This window comes from Gossypium arboreum, chromosome 1 (assembly GCF_025698485.1).
Source record: "Gossypium arboreum isolate Shixiya-1 chromosome 1, ASM2569848v2, whole genome shotgun sequence".
NCBI classification, from domain to species: domain Eukaryota; kingdom Viridiplantae; phylum Streptophyta; class Magnoliopsida; order Malvales; family Malvaceae; genus Gossypium; species Gossypium arboreum.
In genome coordinates, this window is record NC_069070.1 from 78,481,197 (window position 1) to 78,498,815 (window position 17,619).

Consider the following 17,619-nt stretch of genomic DNA (forward strand, 5'->3'; position numbering starts at 1 on the left):
CATAGAGAACGAGCAAGAGGATAATACTAAACCCCCAACTGAAGAGATGGATGAAAACCAAGACAATCAGCTACCTCCTGTAATTGCAGTTAATCAAAATCCTGTTCCACGCACTATGTATGATTATGCTAAACCTTGTTTAATAAGAACTGAATCAAGTATAGTTAGACCTACTGTAGCTGCAAATACTTTTGAACTAAAACCTAACACTATTCAAATGGTACAGCAATTTGTTCAGTTTGATGGTTTGCAGGATGAGGATCCCAACGCACACTTAGCAAACTTTTTGGAACTGTGCGATACATTTAAGATTAATGGTATTTCTGATGATGCCATTCATCTTTGGTTATTCCCTTTTTCATTGAGGAATAAAGCTAAACAGTGGTTGAACTCGTTACTACAAGGGTCAATTACTACTTGGGAACAAATGACAGAAAATATTCTATTAAAATATTTCCCACTGGCTAAAACGGCCAAATTATGTAATGATATCTCTTCGTTTGTGCAGATGGACTTAGAAACTCTTTACGATGCATGGGAGAGATACAAGGACTTACTGAGAAGGTGCCCTCACCATGGGTTATCGCTTTGGCTTCAGGTTCAAACATTCCATAATGGCCTGAATCCTTCGACTCGGCAAATGGTTGACGCAGCTGCTGGCGGAACCATCAATAATAAAACACCTGAAGATGCTTATGAGTTTATAGAGAAGATGTCACTGAATAACTATTAGTGGCAAGTCATGAGGACAAAACCAACGAAAACAGCAGGTGTTTATAAAGTCGATTCAGTCACCATGCTCTCTAATCAGGTAGAACTTCTAAATAAAAAGATTGATGGTTTTCTTAGTTCTTCACAGGTTCACCTAGGAATGCAGTACGAAGCCAGTAGAGGTGGATTAAGAAATTCAGAATACCAACCTTATGGCCACAACATGGTTAACAAGCAGTTAAATTACATGGGTAATAATTCTCGATCTCAAAACAATCCATATAGTAACACTTACAATGCAGGTTGGAGGAATCACCCAAATTTCTCATGTGGAGGCCAAGGAAATCAGAGATCACCTCCAGGCTACCAACAACCACCCTACCAATAGGAAAAGAAGCTGAACCTTGAAGAGATGCTCTCAAAGTTTATATTGGTGTCAAAAACTCGTTTTTAGAATACCGAGACAGCACTTAAGAATCAACAAGCATCGATCCAAGGGCTCGAAACGCAGATAGGCCAGCTGTCCAAACTAAGCTCTGAATGACCACAAGGTAGCTTACCAAGTAATACTGAACCCAACCCAAGGGAACAACTCAACGCGATTAATTTTCAAGATGAAGAAGGATTCGTTGAGCCTGAGCCAGAACCGAAGCAAGAAACTATGGTATGCAGAGGTCAATATGAGGTAGGTCATAATAAAAACAAATCAGTAAATGTCGAATATAAACCTCGTGTGCCATACCCCAACGCGACAAGGAAAGACTGCTCAGATGAGTGATTTGGTAAATTCTTTAACCTCTTAAAAAAATTACATATTAACTTACCGTTTATTGAAGCTCTATTGCAGATGCCAAACGCAATGAAATTTTTAAAGGAGCTTTTAGCAAATAAGCAGAAGTTGGACGAGGCATCGCATGTGGAGCTAAACGTAGTTTGCTCAGCTATTCTCCAAAATAAACTACACAATAAACTAAAAGATCCAGGGAGTTTTATGATTCCTTGCTTAATTGGTAGTTTAGATGTTAATAATGCATTAGCTGACTTAGGGGCTAGTATTAACGTCATGCCCTACAAAATGTTTAAACAATTAGGTATTGGGAAACCCAAACAGACTAGGATGAGCATTCAATTAGCAGATAAAACTATAAGATTTCCTAGGGGTATTATTAAAGATGTGCTAGTTAAAATCAATAAATTTATATTTCCCGTTGACTTCATTGTTCTAGACATAGAAAAAGTTAGCAACACTCCTTTGATTTTAGGAAGGCCCTTTTTAGCAATTGCTAAAACGATTATTGATGTTGGCATAGGAGAACTCACACTCCGTGTGGGAGACGAAACAATCACCCTTCAAGCTCGCAATTTTGGCAACACATCAGAAATTGAAGGTGATCGTTTAACCCATTCCACTAAAACTGATAATATGGCACAACCTACTTTGTAGGAAATGAGTCTGAAGGAAGAACATGAGTCATTCTCAAGTAATAGTAGAAGACCTGTTCATGAAAATCGAAGGTTACAAATCGAGGAGCTAGATGAATGGTGGATGCATAAACCGAGAATGCTTGATAAACCAAAACTACGCCAGAACGAGCTTAATACCTTTCCAAATCAACTTAAGGTTGGAGATAAAGTCTTATTAGATGCCGCAGATCCTCACATTGTCACTGTCACACCGAATGAAGAAATCCCTCTTACGGTACTTAGCATTTTCCCATTCGGTACAGTCGAGGTAAGTCATCCCAAGTTCGACACTTTTAAGGTAAACAACACCCGTCTAAAACCTTATTTTGATGAGAATGATAGCAGGAAGGAGGAGTACAAACTCCTCAAACCACCATGACCATTCAATGGAGAGGTAAGTCAAGCTTAGACTATAAATAAGCGCTTCTCGGGAGGCAACCCGAGTACTAACGGTTTTAAATTATTTAAATTCCAATTTTTAAACATCTAGGTCACTAACAGAGTCTTTGAAGCACAGGTTCCCAACTCCACACAGTCGATCACATGGCCGTGCTTAAGGTCGTGTGTCCAACAAGGACAAAAACACGGCCGTGCGAAAACAGGGTAAAAGTTATCTTTCCCAACACGGGATGTGATAAGTGGCCACGGGCATGCCCGAAGGTCATGTGATGACATCTCATTTTGCGATAAACACAGGCGGGACACGATCCACACGGGTGTGTGAACTGGCCATGCCACTTGAAAAATTAGATTATCTATCTTCTTTTTTTTTCTTTCATTAATTTTTGAAGATTCTTTTGTATTTAAACACGGCTTATCTTTATGATTACTACCAAATTATTCCCACAATTCTCCTGTTGTTCTTCAGAATCATGTTTGTCCTCCAACTTTATTTCCAACAACTCGCTCTCGCTAATCCAGAAATTTCATCCATTTTTAAATCAGGAAGTTTCACTTCTCTCCCTATCTTATTTTTATATTCTTATATCTCTCTTTGTACATTGAGGGCAATGTACATCTTAAGTGTGGGGGGATATTCATTTCATTATCAGAAAAATCCCTGAATGACTGCCTTGTTCTCTTGAAAAGCTCTCATATCATATTTAGGATAAATTTTGATTGATTTATGATTTTGATTGTTATATCTTGAATTAAAACATAGGGAATTATGCATTGATTGTTTAAACTTTAAGACATTAGAGAATCAAGCATAATAGGTTGATTTTTAAGAATTTAAAATCTTAGGTTGTTTCCCCAAAGTTTAGGTATTACTTTGAGTTGGAATTCACAAGTTTTAAACATCAAAAAGCCACAATTTTTGTGAGATTTTTTAGCCTTTTGAGCATCTATTAATTCTTTCATGCTCACTTTTATTATTGCTTTGAGCGCGTTAGTATTGAATTGTTATTCTAGAACTTGCTTGATTATGAATGTCAAGACCACACTATTTGATTTGATATGTCACAATGAGAAAGGCAGTTAGGATTAACCCACTTATGCCATGAAAATCCTACCTCTATGATTAACCCTTAGTAAACCCCGTTGAGCTAACAAGCCATTTCTTGTATTACCCTTAATATTAACCTTTAACCCATTATTGTTGAAATCCCCTAAACTAATTTGATCCCCATTTTTTCTCGGGATTTGAATTGAAATAGTTGCTTAGCTATGTTTTATTCTACTTTGTAATTTAACTTGTTCTTAAAAAAAAACATGTATACATATTAGTAGTAGTAATCTTCTGAGCTAAAGAAGTTAGATTCCACATTCTGAGAAAAGCTCTGTTGTACGCAATCGATAACTAGCTATTTTTCTAGTTAGGTAATTTTTCAATTCAATCTCGATTCTAACCTTTTCTTTCAGCTTGTGACCACACCTTCTAACCAAGCCTCATTACAACCCTTTAAAGACCCTTTGATTAATGTATCATCTCAAATTATAGTGGTGGAGATTTGATTTTCATGCAAGCCTATGGTAATGACTTTTCATTATTGACTATTGAGTGTTTCATTTATTGTCCTTAAACACCTCGAGTGATTTGAGTAAATCTTTAGTGAGGATGTAAAACTCTGTGACATTTTGAATACAAGGTAATTACTTAGACAAGGGGAGACACCTATGTTTTCAAGAATAAAATGCTTAACTTGGAATGATTGAAACTTTGATGTTCTTTGAGTTGAATTCTCAATGTATGATTACATATGGATTATTTTGAGATATTACCGATAGAAATTATAAGTTGAGAAGAATTTATTTCGATTATGAGTTGAGGATTTTGCTTGAGGACAAGAAAATGCTTAAGTGTGGGGGTATTTGATAAACCGTAGTTTATACATATTTTTACCCCATGCTTAACGCATTTTATGGATGATTTTTCCTTAGAATTGGTGAATTCGATGCTCTTAATACTTTAATTTCATGTTTTATACTTAAGCAAGCATAGAAGAGCGAAAGGAACGAGGAACGGGACAAAAATGGAGAAAATGGGCCAAAGTACGAAATCAACACGGCCTGGACTTCCTCACACGGGCAGACCACATGGCCGTGTCAATTTGGCAGAATCGAAGCACGACTCACACGGGCGTGTCCCTGCCGAGCCCAAGTTGACTCCAATTCGAAAAAGGCCAATTTTGAAGAATTCTAGGCATTCTAAAGCCTATAAATACACCCTAGATGAGGAAAGTAAGACACACACGGAGGAGGAGGAAGGAATTACTCGAAGAAAGCCGATTGTTCCATCTCAGAAGCCGGGTTCATCATCAAGACTGAAGATCTCCCCTCAATTTCCCTTCAGGAGTTTTGGATTTTCTTTATGTTTTGAATTCGTCATTCTTTTGAGATGTTTTCCTTTTTAGTTATGAACTAAAATCCCCTAAATACCTAAGAGGGATGAAACCTAAGACAAATCTTGTTATTATTTTCTGAATTGTATGATAAATATTTAACTTGTTCTTACTTATGTGTTCTTAATTCTTGTTTTGATATCGCAGGATACTGATTCAAGATAAGCTCTTATTTAGAGGAGGAATAGACCCTGTCTAATAGTACATTTGTCATAATTAAGTGGAGTTGCTTGCGCGCCTAGACATAGGGTGACAAGATTTTTCCGGATTAGGATGAAACCTAATGAAGGGATCCATAGATCGAGTTAATGCAACCCTAGGGTGTTAATTAGAGAAAAGTCTCAATTATTCAATCTAGGGATTAGACGTTATTATTCTTGAATAGGGATAATAACTTAACTTCAGGATCTCCATGGAACAAGTTAAATGAATAAATCATCCGATTCGGAGCCAGAATAAAAAGTAAAGTCTAGGTGGATTTTTTCTTAGGTATTGTCTGAATTCAATCATTTTCCAAAAGTAATTCCCCAATTATACTTTCTGTGAATTCTTAGATTATTTAATTAGTTAGTTAAAACAAAACCACCTTATTCTTAGGCTAGATAATTAAAAGACAGTCATTACTAGTACTTTTAGTTCCTTTGGGTTTGACAATTCGGTCTTGCTAAAACTATACTACTGTTCGATAGGTACACTTGCCTACATCGCGCTAATAGTTAGTTTCAAGAACGATTAATTATAAATATTTAAAACCTATCACGAAATCAAACGATCAATAAGACACGTAGAGAACATGCGAATGCGGAATATGACTCATCTACTTCATTGGGGCAAATGGGAGACTATTGGATTTGATGCCCTAGGTGTAGTATATTCGTTTGTAAACTTGTAAATTTTTCGAACAGATTCATTAATAAAAAAATTTCATTAATATATTTTGTATAATTTTCCTCACATGGTTTTTTGCACGCAAAGAAAAATGGAAGCAAGTGTTGCTCATTGGTTGTCTAAATGTTTAACTAATATTAAAATGGTATTATGTGATCGAATCATAGTACGAAAAGATAGCTTGTATTAGTAGACGAATCTAAACATGTCCTTAGTCTAATCAGAAATGATCAAATCGATTAAAAGACTAATATATTGTCTATCAAGTCTAATTGGGGAGATGTCTTATCTTGGACATGCATCGGAATGGAAAAGCCCCAGAAGATAGAAACATAGATGTGACTGACTAGGCTAACAATACACAGATAAGACCCAAGCAAAATAGATCCTGAACCTTTTTATGGATTTATTCACTTTTGACGCTCATAGTGTGACTTACCTAAATCCTGAGTGGATGGTGGACTATGTATGTGTGACTAGTACAGTTTGATATAAGTAAAAGCCTAAGTTCAAATAGATAAACAATTAAAAGTTGGTACATTGGGTGTATGACTTCTGTAGTATGTAGCGTCGTTCACAACCGTAGAATTCATAGCCCAAAACATTGGTAAATGATATCCTCTTATTGGCGTTACATGGTTGATGAAAAGTAAATGTGGCCACCAGTCATCCGTCTTTGTGATCAATGACTTGATCACTATTTGATAGTGATTGACTTTTCATGAAGAAAGATATAATGGTTAACCATGAAAAAAAATAGGATCATATTGGGAGAACGTATATTATCCCAAGGAGATAAAGGATATCCTATTAGGGTAACACATTAATGACAAAGTCATTGGACGATCTCTAAGTAGTTGCTTTCATAATGGTATGTTGTTGGGGAGAGCTTAGTCAGAATACTATAGTGGAATGACTTTATGACAAAATTAGTTTATAATTAATAGGTAAAAAGCCAAAACTTAATTATAAATCATTTGAGCCTCAGCTATATATGCCCAAACGATCTCTCCACTAGCTCGTTGAAACCATAAATGAATTGCGTGTTTGAATAGAAATGAACGGAAGAATAGAAAAAGAGAAATGAGAAACATTTAAGAATGATCATGGTTTTCTTCGAAATGAAGAAATAGAATCATTTGGAAACGAAAGTAGGTTTCCAAAAATGGAAATGAAAATGAAAATTTATCATCCTATATGGATTACTTTAAAATGATCAGAAGAATAAGTTTATATTTTTGGACTATTTTGAAGTCCAAAAATAAAAATAAATCATTCGATCATAGTGAACATGTTGAGTTCTGAAATATTGAACATATTTTCTTAAAATTTTACTAGCGGAAAAATCGTTAAAATTTTACCAATAGTAAAATAGTCAAAATTTTGCTAGGGGTAAAATAAGGATGGGAAAATTATTTTATATATAAATATTGAAGTTTATTTTGTGAAATAAAAAAAAATAGAATCAGTTTGGATCACATTACAGAGTACTAAGTCAAAAGGCCCACGAAGTACTTGTAATTGAACTCGATGTGAGAAAGACCCAAAACCCCTCACATAACATGAATGGGGCAGCAGCCCTAGTAGGAATATTAGGGTGTGTCGTCCACCCCTCTCCTACTTTATGTAGGAATTGTTTTTTTATTTGAAATAAATCATTACAACTCAACAAGGGATCTACTTTCTACTCCTATAAATAGATGGAACTGATAGAGGTATTTAGACCACTTTGTGAGATTGTTATTCTGCCAAAAAATAGATAATTTATTCTCAATTGTTATATATATATTTTTCCAAAATAACAATTCTACCTTTTTTATTAAAGAAGAGAGAATTTTTGTTCTTACCCCAAAAGGAGAGAAACTTTTTCTAGTTCAGTGTTTCAATTCAATTGGTTCGAGCCCATACTCGAAGCACTTCGTGGTACGAGAATAGCAAAGAAGACTGTTTGGTTGAAAGTTAGGAAACATAAAGGATCTGCTTAGTCGAAAACATAGGTATGATTTTGGTCCAAGGTTTATTGATAGAAATATCACAAACCGGGTCGATTTTCAAATTTTTATTTTTTCACTCTACAAGAAAATCTTTTTCAAACCGAAGTTTTTCTAATAATGGAAGTGGTCCAACTCAGGAAGTAGTTCTAATTGGTATGCCACTAGGTCGACTTTCTCAAGGATTTTGTAAAGTTCAATGAACCTATGACTTAACTTTCCCTTTCATCTGAACCTCAACACTTTCCACCAAATGGACACTTTTAAGAAGACTTAATCCCTGACATTATATTCGATGTCCTTCCTCTTTGGGTCCACATACGACTTCTACCTACCTAAAATCATTTTTAATCTATCCTAGATTAATTTAATTTTCCCCTCAGACTTCTATACTACTTCTAGAACCAAAATTTTCTTTTCACCCTTTTCAGTCCAACACAGTGGTGTTTGGCACTTACGACCATACAGGGCTTTAAAGGGTGTCATTTGTATACTTGATTGAAGCTATTATTATAGGCAAATTCAAGTAAAGGCAAATGTTAATCCCAACTACCTCAGAATTCAATAATGTAGCCCCTTAACATGTCTTCTAATATTTGAATAACCTATTTGGATTGTCCATCAGTTTGTGGATGGAATGCAATGCTAGAATCCAAACGAGTATCCAATGACTCATGTAGCTTCTTTAAAAACTAAGATGTAAAAACAATCTAAAATAATTGATACAGGTACTCCATGCAAGCTTAAAATCTCTGAAATATATAACTTAGCCATCTCTAGTAAAAAAAATAATAATCCTTATGAACAGGTAAGAAATAAGTTGACTTAGTTAATCAATCTACTATCACCCATATTAAATCTTTCTTAGTGAGTGTTAAGGGTAACCCACTAACAAAGTCTACTATTATCCGCACCTACCTCCACTAAGGTATTTTAATCGATTGTAATAAATTGGAAGGAAACTAGTGTTCAGCTTTCACTTGCTGACACATTAGGTACTTAGCTACAAATTCTACCACATCACGCTTCAGCTTAGACCACCAGTATAGTTCCTTTAAATCCCGATACATCTTATTTTCTCTGGGATGCATGGTATAAGCCATAGCATGCACTTTCCGAAGTATGGACTATTTTAAATCCTTATCATTTGGCATACAATACCTCTCATGGAATGACAAGACACCCTCGTCATTAAACTTATAATCCTCAGTTTTTCCATTTTCCACTTGCTTAATCCATGGTTACAATGAGACATCTAACAATTGTTTAGCCTTAATCTCATTAGTCAAGGTGGGTTTCACTTGTAGTTCAGCTAGTAAGCCTCCATCATCCACTAAACTTAACCTAGCAAACATTGCCCTTAAATTGATCATTTGTTTTCTACTTAAAGCATCTGCCACTATGTTGGCTTTTCCGAGGTCGATTAAAAAGTCATAGTCCTTTAACAACTCTATCCACCTATGTTGCCTCAAGTTCAACTCTTTTTGGGTGATAAGATACTTAAGACTCTTATGATCAGTATAGATATAGCAATTCTCACAATACAAGTACTGTCTCCAGATTTTCTATGCAAATACCACTACTACCAACTCCAAGTCATAAGTTGGGTGCATCATTATACACCACATACTCTTTTCCCGACTCAAGCTAAATTAACACAGGAGCCTAAGTTAACACAGTCTTTAGCTTTTCAAAGCTAGCCAGTTAATCTTCTGTCCATTTAAATAAAACATTCTTCCTCAAAAGCTTAGTTAGTGGAGCAACAATCAAAGAAAACCCTTCAACAAATCTACGATGGTACTTGGCTAAACCAAGGAAACTTTGGATTTCAAAAATATTTTTAGGTTGCTTCTATTCTAGAATAGCCTTTATCTTTTTTAAATTTGCATGAATACCCTCTGCAGATACCACATGACCCAAAAACATGGCTTCCTTAAGTCAAAACTCACACTTCCTCAGTTTCGCATAAAGTTTCCTTTCACAGAGGATTTGCAAAACTATCTTAAGATATTCATCATGTTCAGTTTCAGTTTTAGAATAAACTAGGATGTTATCGATAAATACTACTACAAATTGATCAAGGAAGGGTTGGAACACTCGGTCCATTAAATCCATGAAAGTAGTAGTAGCATTGGTTAATTTAAAAGCCATCATAAGGAATTCGTAATGACCATACCAAATCTTAAATGCGATTTTAGGCACATCCACCTCCTACACCTTTACTTGATAGTACCCCGACCTTAAATCTATATTAGAAAATACTGTTGCACCTCAGAATTGATCAAATAGGTCGTCAATCCTAGGCAAGGGATATTTATTCTTAACATTTAATTTATTTAATTGCCAATAGTCAATGGACAACCTTAGGGAGCCTTTTTTCTTTTTGACAAATAGAACCGAAGCTTCCCACAGAAAAACATTAAGTCTAATAAACTCACGATCTAAAAGCTCCTAAAGTTGGATTTTTAACTCTTGAAGCTCTTTAGGTGCCATGTGGTAGGGAGCAATGGACACCAAAGTAGTTCTTAGCAACAACTCATTTTGGAATTCTACATCACATTTTGGAGGCAATCCTATTAGCTCCTCGGGAAATACATCTAGGAATTATCTAACTATTCAGATACTATCTATGACAGAGATATTCACATTCATATTCAACACATAGGCTAGATAAACCTCACACCCTTTCCGAACTAACTTGCTTCCCAACAATGATGACCTCACTACCCTCAGTTGTTTTCAAGGTTACTCTCTTAGAGGCACAATCTAAGCTAACTTGGTGCCCTACTAACCAATCCATTCCTAAAATTAAATCAAACTTCCCAAAATATAATTCCATAAGATCCGCCAAAAACACTACACCCTTAACCTCCAATGGACATCTCCTATAGATTTTATTTATAATAATCGTTTTTCCTAAAAGGGCTTACTATGGTAACATCAGTAATGGTTTCCTTTACCCCAGTGTAACAGTCAGCTTTTCAGTGGTATCAAAAATAGTAGTTTCGAGACCACAAATCTAATAAGTAAGTCCTTATTGTTATTTAATATTTGAGTCAATTACAATATTATATTGAATTCTAGTTTAATAATTTTTATAAACTGAACGAATAAATAAGTATAAGTGGTTTAGTCCAAAAGTCAAGTAGTTTTTGGAAATAAGGTATTGGGACCTCGTTTCCATAATTTAATGTTGTAAATGTTTTTATTAAATATTTACAAAGTCATATTATAGGTGAATTGAAGTTTGGTCTGGTAATTTTGACGATTGATTGCTTGATTAAGGTAAAAGGATTAAATTGTAAAAGAGGTAAAAGTTAATCGTTATAGATTTAAATTAGTAAAGGGACCAAAATGGTGATTAAATCATGGTCAAAAAGTCCAAGCAGTGGTGGATATGATTAATCCTCTAGCTTTTAGGCTATTTGCTCATTAAGTCCTAATTAGGTTAAGGTTAAATTGAAATAAAGTTTGTTTAATTGGAGTTTTATAAAATTGAAGAATCAATTGTTTAATTGGACTTTCCTTAAATGGCCAAATGGTAGGAATGATGTGGAATTCTCTAGTTTTGTGGTTAAATGCTATTAGATCTTTATTAATTAGTAATTAAAGGAAAGGGACTAAAACGTAAAAATTTGTAAAAGTTTATTTTTATTAGTTTAAAGGTTTAAATAATTAATGGAGGGGATTTTAATGGAAAATATACCATGGGTGACGATTGTGGGCGGTATTGGGCTTGTAAATGTTTAATTTGTGTATAAATCAAAAAGGGTAAATTGGTAAATATTAAATTATATGTAAATATAATACATTAAAGCATGAAATAATATATCACCTTCATATTTTCAGTCTAAAAAACCCGAATAACAATTTTAAGGTTGGGGAAAGCTTCGGTCAAGCTTTAGTCTCCTATTGATCAAGTATGGGTTGAAAACCGAGGCACAGAGAAGTTGTTGAATAGTTCCTATACCTTTGTCATCGATGCAATTTAGTCTGGTAAGTTCATTTGGTTAATTCTAATACGTTTTAAATATATATTAAACGATTGAAACTTATTTTTTGATTGTTGATTAATGTATTGATATCATGTAAATGAGAACTAAAATAACGATTTGATAAAACACTGGTTACTATTGATATCTCTTAAGCCGATGAACGTAGGATAGAGTACGATTAGCAGTCCAATAGGTTATTTTGTGCGCGGTATGGGATTGGTATGAGATGTGATGATGATTTATGTATATCCTCTATTCATTGAATATACTGAGGTCTTGTATTTGTTACGGACAATCGTATTATATTATAGTGTTTTCTGGTGTGTTATGGAGGCGGATGTTAGCCTACAGGCTAGGCACTTAGTACCGAGGTGTGTTATCGATTGGTCTAGCTTGTATGAGCACTTGGTGTGTTCTGGATGGTTAACCCTGTACTCGTATGCGTATATCATTCATCAAGCGTTGATTATTTGTAACAGCCCGATTTTAGGGCTAGTCAGAACAGTGGTTTTGAGACCACGAATCTCACGTAGAAAAAAATCAGTTTTTATTATATTTTTATGGTCTATAGTTTTATGAAATTATTCTGTAAAAATCTCGTTCAAAAATTTTGACATTTGGGCACTCAATTTAGTCAAAAGGACTAAATTGTAAAAAGTGAAAAAGTTGAGCTCTACTTGTTAAAGGTGTCCAATTGCTATGAGATTTTAAATTAAAGGTCTTTAGTTGGTAATTAGACCATTGGATAAGTTAGTGGACAAAATGGATATGAATAGGTAAAATTTCAAAGTTATGCATTAATGGCATTTTGATCATTTGGTAAATAAAAGAATAAAAAGGGAAAATAAAGTAAAAATTTGTGTCCGTCAACTCGATTTACCTATTTCTACCATTATTTTGAAGTAGGGTTCATGTTTAAAAATTTACCCATGTGTGACATGCATGTATTTTGATGTTAAATGGAAGATATCGTACGTTTAAAGTGGGATAAACAACTTTTACTAAGTGATTTTTAGTAAAAATGAATAAAAAGGACTTATTTGTAAAAGGTGTGAAAATGGGTAGTAGAAATGTGATTTGATGAAATATGTGGGCTGTTCTGAACATGATTTAGGTTTGGCTAGGCTTGGGTAACAAAGAAAATAGATACATTTCATTTTACGAGCCTAAGGACTAAAATGTAAATATGTTAAAGTTTAGGGGTAAAAATGTAATTTGGCCATAAGTTGATTTTTGAACAGTATTGAGTAATGTGATAATTAAATAAGTTAAATTTTCTATTATAGATCATGAAAAATGAAGTTCGGACCTTGATCGAGGGAAAAACAAGGTTATTGACGATTAGGTCCAATTCCTACTATTTTGTACCGAGGTAAGTTTGTGTGTAAATAATGCAATGTTATATTATGTATTTAATGTTTAATATTGCATAAACTGTACGATTGTTTCTATGAAAATATTCAACGAAGTTTCGACGATGAGAAAATCCCAGTTGAACCTTTGGAATAGTTTAGGATACAAGTGACATGTCACTAGGAAATCATGAGTTATGTGATTTATGTGAATCCGGGTGCTGGTCATGTACGTCTTACCAGTGGCTGGGTAGTCCGGCATGTGTTACGGATACCTGACAGCTTGTGTGAGCAGCCCGTGTAGCTACTTCTTGACTGACAGCTTGTGTGAGTAGGCCCGTGATTAGCTCGTGTGCGAGCCCTATGTGTTATGAGATATGAGGTAGCATTGGCTACATATGTGGCACTTATGTGCAAGACTTTCTGTGTATTCGATAATACTCCAAGTGTTCAACAGGTAATCTGAAGAGTATGTCAAACTTGGCAAAGTATGCAACTATGTTATGAGTTGGTACAGGTATGTATGTAAAACTCATGAGTATGGATTTTAGTATAAGATGAACTCTTGGTAAGAATGCTAATGAGCAAGTTAAGCCTAAGATACTTGATGATAATTATGTTAACTTATGTTGAGTAGTTATATGATTAATGTATGATTTATGTTGCTTATTATTTGTATGCAAATTTACTAAGCTTTAAAAAGCTTACTCCCCTTTTTCTTTTCATTCCTTATAGTGCCGCCAAGCTAGCTCGGAGATCAAGGAATGTCGGAGCTCGATTCACACTATCAAACGATTGTCTTAGGTATACTTGGTTTCAGTATTTTGAGTATGGCATGTATAGGGGCTTGTCATTTTGTTACCTGTCATATTGGTTTAGCCAAATGTGTTGGCATTGTAATGGTTAATGATTCATTTTGTATATGGCCATTGGAAGTTGGCTAATATTATTCCTATTGGTCATTGGTATGTTTATGTAATGATGCTTATCATGAAGATGAAATTGGCATGATTGGAAAAGAAAGTATGTGATGTTTGTGCATGATAGATGTTAGTATGTGCAAATGATGTATTAACATCTCGTTATGGCTGATTTGGTTGTATGTATATGCTTGGATTGGTGTTGATTGTTGTTGTGCAAGTTGGTACAAGTAAGGGTGGCAAAATGGCTTGGTAAATAGCCTTATTTTGTCCACATAGGCAAAGACACAACTGTGTGTCTCAGCCGTGTGAAGGACACGGCCTAGGGACATAGGCGTATGTCCAGGGCGTGTGAAGTCTGCACCTAATTTATGAAAATTTTTGAAAAGTAAATTCGCCACACGGCCTAGTACACAGGCGTGTAACTTGGCTGTGTGACTTCCTTTGGTGCATGATGTCATAAACAGAGAGTTACACGAGCTAGGGCGTGTGTGATCACACGGCCTACTCACATGGGCGTGTCCCAAGCCACACGGACGTGTGATCCTGTTTTGATGAAAAAAATTTCTAGGTGTTGTAAAAAAATTTTAAAGTTCTCAGTTTAGTCCCGAACCACCTCCAATACATGATTTGGGCCTCGTAGGCCCATTTTAGGGACGTTAGGAATATATGTGAAAAGTTTAAATTTGGATGGAAATTTACATCTCGGTTTTGTATGATTGCTTATGTAAAAGTCCGATAATGTATCATACCCTATTCTGGCATTGGATACGGGTAAGGGGTGTTACATTATTGATTACTGAATGTTATTGAAATATAGAAAAATTGATTGTATTATTGTTTAAGCATTACTCACCTATTGTGAACTATGATTGATAGGAACTCTGTCAATAACCTTGTGGTAGGAACTCTGTTCATTAATCTTATTATTTGAATTATTATGTTTAATTTGGTAAGCTTTATCATTTAAAAGAAGAAATTACAAAGCTTTATGTAAACTTACTCGTGCCCCTGTCTATTTCTTTGTAGATTATGTTTTGTGGAATAGGGAGATTGGATTATCCTGAAGGCATCACACTATCTGGGAACCTTTTGGTAGATTTTGAATGCAAACTTGGCTTATATGGCATGTAATAGGAAAATGTGGTTATGTTATGTAATAGTCCATAAGTACTTTCTATGAAGTTTGATGTTTGAGGTGCACATTATGTAGGTGGTTAGTAGTCTTCACTATAGACATGCAAGTTGCTAAGTTGTGGAGAATGGTTCAAAACAAATAGGTGATGGTAATTTTTGGCATAAGATACGAATGGTATACATGGATTTATTATATGTCATTTTGGGTGTGCATTGTAGCTTGTGAATGTAACTAAGGTAATGAACTATTAAGTGATTGATATGTGTCATTAATGACACACTGGTTAGGTCTTAGGTTGATTGGTTTGGCATGATTTGTTTGTTCTTGAAATGTATTTTTAGGACTTGTGATCATATGTTATTGAATATGTTTAGTTACCTAAGCATTGGGTGTGAAAATGGCATGTTTGGGGTCATTTTTAGGTACATACAAGGCTTGGGGCCACGAGCTGCCACACAGCTGTGTGTAACACACGGGCAACCCAAATGGGCATGTACCCCTGTTGTGTTGGGTGCAGGTTGGTCCACATGGGCACAGAGAGTTACACGACTTGACAACACAGTCATGCAACCCTGAGCTACATGGTTATAAAGAGTTACACGGCCTAGCCAAACGACCGTGTGACACATATTACACAGACACAGTTAGTTACATAGTTGGTGTATAGAGGCGTATGAAGCAGTTACACGGGCGTGTGGAGTAGCCACCCAGTTCGGGCTCTATCACAAGGCTTGGACACATGATCGTGTGACCTCTATTTTGAAAATTTTCAATTTTTTCTTGAATGTTCAGATTTACTTTGAATTGGTCCCTAATTGTTCCTAAACTATATTTAAAACCTCGTAGGCTCAATTTAAAGATCATAACTATATGTTTTACTCCAATCTTATTATTTATGAATTTGTTAATTAAATTCTTTAAACTTGATGTTGTCTTTTATTAATTGTTCTTAATTGTATAGTAATACTCTGTAACCCTAATCTGACAACGGGTACGAGTTATGGGAGTTACACCTAACACCCAATTTATCAGAAATATTACAATATGAATGGGTGGACACTATGACAAAATGGACAGTAAAAATACCTACGATGATATCGGACGCATCTCTATCCGTATGCCTCTAACGACGTAAACAAGGGTAGGCTATCTAGCATTAGTTTGGTTCGCACCAATTGCTACGATATTTGTGACCCTATTCTAACCTTGGCCTTTCGAAGGTAACTAATCCGATATCTTATTTTGGGCCGAAGCTTGCATCTAATCAACTAGACGAGGACAATCCTTAACTATATGCTTAGTCGACCCACATCTTAGACAAGCACCCAATTTCCTCAAACACACGCCCGGGTAGTGCTTACCACAATACATACAATTGAAAGTTATATCCCCATTGTAAGGCCCAATTTTTTTTCGGGCTGTAACACCCCGTACCCGAGACCATTGCCGGAGTCGAACACGAGGTGCTAACAGACTTAATTCATTTATTTGCACAGTCCATTTTAAAAATTTTCAGACAAGCTGGCTAACTGCATCACTGTCACATTAAAAATCATATCTCGAGTTCCAAAACTTGAAAACCAGTTCCATAAATTTTTCCTGAAACTAGACTCATATGTCCATCTACAAATTTTTTTCTAGAATTTTTGGTCAAGCCAATTAGTACAGTTTATTAGTTAAAGTCTCCCCTGTTTCAGGGTTCGACTACTCTGACCTTCATGGATTATGACTTAGATATCTCCCTGTACAGGGCTTCAATACTTATGCAGTTTGTTTCTAAAGAAACTAGACTCGAAAAGGAATCTGTACATATAGGACATGACTTCTAATTATCTCTGGTTAATTTATAGTGAATTTCCAAAGTCGGAACAGGGAATCCAGAAATCGCTCTGGCCCTGTTTCACGAAAACTTAAACATCTCACAAAATATGGCTCATATGATCGTTTTGTTACTTTCATATGAAAATAGATTCATCAAGGTTCGATTACATAATTTATTCACTATTTAATTCCATTCTTACTATTTTTAGAGATTTTTCAAATCCACATCACTGTTGCTGTCAGCATCTATTTTTAAGGTAAACTTTACCTATTTCATGGTTTTCCATGGATCAACTAAAATTTTGTCATACATAGCACCAAAATGATCGTGATTAACCATTCCAATGGCTAATCGTTACCAACATTTCCATAACACTCCATGATCAACATACAAAATGATTATAACGCTATGCTCAAAATATATATAAGCCATTTTCGCATGGCTAACCAAATATATACATTACCGAAAGGTACATGACCAACAACAAAAGGGTAG

General features: G+C 35.1%; 1 non-coding gene across 1 annotated transcript; it reads right to left on the minus strand.

The window, feature by feature from the left end:
- Positions 1-475: 475 nt before the first annotated feature.
- Positions 476-582, minus strand: LOC128282355 (small nucleolar RNA R71). Its single transcript, XR_008272612.1, has one exon. It is a non-coding gene; the product is annotated as a small nucleolar RNA R71 (small nucleolar RNA).
- Positions 583-17,619: the final 17,037 nt, after the last annotated feature.